We start from the raw sequence: 5,000 nt of genomic DNA, 5'->3' as shown, positions 1-5,000 counted from the left end.
GATTTGTATATAAAATAAAATGAAATTTTTTCCCTAAAATTTTTTAATGAATCCCGAAAAATTCTATATATTTCACCTTTATATAGTATTTAGGACTATTTAAAAGGATAAAATTTTTTTCGAAAATCTACATATGTATCACATGTATTATACCGGTACCCTGTCGCAATATAACATGTACGATTTGTATATAAAATAAAATGAAATTTTTTCCCTAAAATTTTTTAATGAATCCCGAAAAATTCTATATATTTTACCTTTATATAGTATTTAGGACTATTTAAAAGGATAAAATTTTTTTCGAAAATCTACATATGTATCACATGTATTATACCGGTACCCTGTCGCAATATAACATGTACGATTTGTATATAAAAAAAAAATATACATTTTTTTCTAAAAATTTGCATTAATTCCAAAAATTTTTTAATAATTTATTATAATTATTAATGTTTATTGAATAATTTATTATAATGCATAAATTTCATTTAATAAAATATGATAAAAGCAAAAAAAAATTTTTTTGGTCCCAAAATAAAAATTTTTAGCTGAAAAAAATTTTTTTTTAAAAATTTTTTTCTTTAAATTTTGATTATTCTGTAAAGTTTATGATGTTTAAAGCCATTTTAAACATTATCATATTTTGAGTTTGAAGCACCGGGTGTAATGTCTTTAATATATATGATGGATAGTGCGTGTAAGTTAATGAGATGAATGTATATCTATGTATAACAGTGTATTAGTGGTATTACGTTCAGCAGTCTCACACATATGATATAGTATGGTATAGTATAAGTTGTTTATTTTTCATACTGTCCGTGTATCATTCAACAAAGGTGGTGTAGAGTTGTATATGGCTTGGTATGACGTCGTTGCAATTCTATGGACACTATGATATTACGGATGCACAGATAGAGGAATAACACTTATCGTATATGTATCATTTATGTATGTTGACTGTGTAATGAATACTAAATATAATAAAATAATACACTTTTTAATAGAATAACATTTGTTTCATGTTTTAGTATGATATTAAATGGTATAGAATAGGTTGTTTATTTTTCATACTGTCCGTGTATCATTCAACAAAGGTGGTGTAGAGTTGTATATGGCTTGGTATGACGTCGTTGCAATTCTATGGACACTATGATATTACGGAATAACAGAAAGAGGAATAAAACTTATTGTATATGTATCATTTATAACGTACTTTTATGTTGACAAGAATGAATGTATATCTATATGAAATAGTGTATTTTGTGGTATTATGTTCAACAGTCTTACATATATGATATAGTATGATATAGTATAATTTGTTTATTTTTCATACTCTAAGTGTATCATTCAACAAAGGTGGTGTAGAGTTGTATATGGCTTGGTATGACGTCGTTGCAATTCTATGGACACCATGATATCACGAAAAAACAGAAAGAAAAATAACAATTATCGTATATGTATCATCTATATTATTATTGTATTTTGACTATGTAATGAATGCCAAATTTAAAAATATACACTTTCTTAATAGAATAACATTTATTTTAGTATAATATAAAATGATATTGAATATGTTGTTTAATTTTCATACTGTTCGTGTATCATTCAACAAAGGTGGTGTAGGTATGTATATGGCTTGGTATGACGCTTTTGCATGTCTATGGACACCATGATATTACGAAAAAACAGAAAGAAGAATAACACTTTTCAAATATGTATCATTTATATATTTTATTAACATGAACGCAAAATATACAAAATTATATATATATATATACTCAAAATATTCTGGATGGTAATCAGTTTGGTTTATTTTGATATTTAATATTGTATTTTGGTTTTTTTGCTAGTAATGTTTCGAATATGTATATGCTGTTATTATTTTTTAGGTGTACATTGTATTAAATTGTTATCAATTATTTAATGTATGTATATAAAATAATAGCAAAAACATTTTCAATTATTATATAAAAAATTTTTTTTTTACACATGCATATTTATTAATATATGAAATTTTATCTCAGTTTTAATAAATATGTATTGAAATGAATAATAATACAATCTTATATATATTGATAATAGTCTGGATGGTAATCAGTTTGGATTATTTTGATATTAAATATTGTATTATTATTTTTGTAAAAAAATTAATGAGAATTTTGTAAAAAAACCTCTATATGTATATCTTTTTATATCAATATTTAAAAAAAATTTTTTTTTTATTAAATTATTGATTATAAATAGAATAACATATAAATTTTTTTGTCAAAGCAAGTTCATGGGTTATAAGTTTTAAACTTTACACTCCCATATGAGCACACAATATTTATATAAAAATTATTTTTATAAATAATATTACATTGACTCACCTCATACCAAGCGAGAATATTAAGTGTTATTATAACGTTTTTTATTTAAAATTAACTTTTTAAATAAAATTAAAAAATAAATGACGCTTTCAATCTAGCGACGAGTATGAGAAAATGTTTGAAATATTTTAAGACCCATTTGGTGATGGTCTGACAAAAATCATAATTATTATTTTTTTTTTTTATTCAATAATATTTATTATGAATAACATGTTATATATTTCTTTTTGTAAAAGCAAAAAAATTATATAAATGACATAATAAAATATATATTTGAAAAAAAAAAAAATTAATAATAATATATATATCTCATATGTTTTTTCTATTAATTTTAAAACAATAGAGATATAAAAAAAAAAATTTATATCAGTAATGGGTGAGACCATCTGATATTTAAAATGAAATTGTAATAATATTATTATATATTAATAATTATTGTATGAAAATTTTTTTTCTTATAATAAGAAAACAAAAATATCATGTATATTATTATATATTTAATATTATAAATACAAATAGTTCCCTGGTTGATCCTGCCAGTAGTCATATGCTTGTCTCAAAGATTAAGCCATGCATGTCTCAGTACAAGCCAAATTAAGGTGAAACCGCGAAAGGCTCATTATATCAGTTATGGTTCCTTAGATCGTACCCACATTTACTTGGATAACTGTGGTAATTCTAGAGCTAATACATGCAAACAGAGTTCCGACCAGAGATGGAAGGAATGCTTTTATTAGATCAAAACCAATCGGTGTAAATTTTAATTTGCATCGTTTAATTTGGTGACTCTGAATAACTTTAAGCTGATCGCACGGTCTCGTACCGGCGACGCATCTTTCAAATGTCTGCCTTATCAACTGTCGATGGTAGGTTCTGCGCCTACCATGGTTGTAACGGGTAACGGGGAATCAGGGTTCGATTCCGGAGAGGGAGCCTGAGAAACGGCTACCACATCCAAGGAAGGCAGCAGGCGCGCAAATTACCCACTCCCGGCACGGGGAGGTAGTGACGAAAAATAACGATACGGGACTCATCCGAGGCCCCGTAATCGGAATGAGTACACTTTAAATCCTTTAACGAGGATCCATTGGAGGGCAAGTCTGGTGCCAGCAGCCGCGGTAATTCCAGCTCCAATAGCGTATATTAAAGTTGTTGCGGTTAAAAAGCTCGTAGTCGAATCTGTGTCCTACACTGTTGGTTCAATGCTCGCATTGTTTAACTAGCATGTTATGTGGGACGTCCTACCGGTGGGTGGTACAGATTATGTATAAAGTATATTTTAGTGTTATTATTTATTTAATGCATTATATATATTTTTATTATGTAATTTGTCGTAAGTGTTTAACCGTTAAGAGCGGTGGCAGCCCCCAATTGCAATCCCGTCGCGGTGCTCTTAATTGAGTGTCGAGGTGGGCCGGTACGTTTACTTTGAACAAATTAGAGTGCTTAAGGCAGGCTCAAATTTTGCCTGAATATTGTGTGCATGGAATAATGGAATAGGACCTCGGTTCTATTTTGTTGGTTTTCGGAACTCCGAGGTAATGATTAATACGGACAGATGGGGGCATTCGTATTGCGACGTTAGAGGTGAAATTCTTGGATCGTCGCAAGACGGACAGAAGCGAAAGCATTTGCCAAAAATGTTTTGATTGATCAAGAACGAAAGTTAGAGGTTCGAAGGCGATCAGATACCGCCCTAGTTCTAACCATAAACGATGCCAGCTAGCGATCCGCCGAAGTTCCTCCGATGACTCGGCGGGCAGCTTCCGGGAAACCAAAGCTTTTGGGTTCCGGGGGAAGTATGGTTGCAAAGCTGAAACTTAAAGGAATTGACGGAAGGGCACCACCAGGAGTGGAGCCTGCGGCTTAATTTGACTCAACACGGGAAACCTCACCAGGCCCGGACACCGGAAGGATTGACAGATTGAGAGCTCTTTCTTGATTCGGTGGGTGGTGGTGCATGGCCGTTCTTAGTTGGTGGAGCGATTTGTCTGGTTAATTCCGATAACGAACGAGACTCTAGCCTGCTAAATAGACGTACTTTACCGGCATCTCAAGGCCCATCGGCTGTTTGTTTCCCATTTCATTCATTTTCATGTGTGTTATGTATTGTATTTATATATGCATGTATTTTTGAGATTTAACGATCAAGATTATATTTTGTATATATTGTGCTTTATGTTGCATATGTTATGGTGTATGGGTACGCAGTTTTTTGATGTGGTTTTTACTGCCGGCGTACAAATAATTCTTCTTAGAGGGACAGGCGGCATTCTAGCCGCACGAGATTGAGCAATAACAGGTCTGTGATGCCCTTAGATGTTCTGGGCCGCACGCGCGCTACACTGAAGGAATCAGCGTGTCCTCCCAGGCCGAAAGGTCCGGGTAACCCGCTGAACCTCCTTCGTGCTAGGGATTGGGGCTTGCAATTGTTCCCCATGAACGAGGAATTCCCAGTAAGCGCGAGTCATAAGCTCGCGTTGATTACGTCCCTGCCCTTTGTACACACCGCCCGTCGCTACTACCGATTGAATGATTTAGTGAGGTCTTCGGACTGGTACGCGGCAATATTTCTGATATTGCCGATGTTGCTGGGAAGATGACCAAACTTGATCATTTAGAGGAAGTAAA

General features: G+C 31.8%; 1 non-coding gene across 1 annotated transcript in view; it reads left to right on the top strand.

Moving 5' to 3' along the window:
• The first annotated feature begins 2,889 nt into the window (after positions 1–2,889).
• The window catches only part of LOC123303974, a 2,156-nt gene continuing 45 nt past the window's right edge, over positions 2,890–5,000 (top strand). The window contains exon 1 of the ribosomal RNA XR_006536038.1: positions 2,890–5,000. This exon is cut by the window's right edge and continues 45 nt beyond it. This is a non-coding gene — a ribosomal RNA (small subunit ribosomal RNA).

The sequence above is a fragment of the Chrysoperla carnea genome (assembly GCF_905475395.1).
Source record: "Chrysoperla carnea chromosome X unlocalized genomic scaffold, inChrCarn1.1 SUPER_X_unloc_17, whole genome shotgun sequence".
In the NCBI taxonomy this organism is placed as follows: Eukaryota; Metazoa; Arthropoda; class Insecta; order Neuroptera; family Chrysopidae; genus Chrysoperla; species Chrysoperla carnea.
The sequence above is the reverse complement of the archived record's forward strand: the minus strand, read 5'-3'. Positions and strand labels throughout refer to the sequence as shown.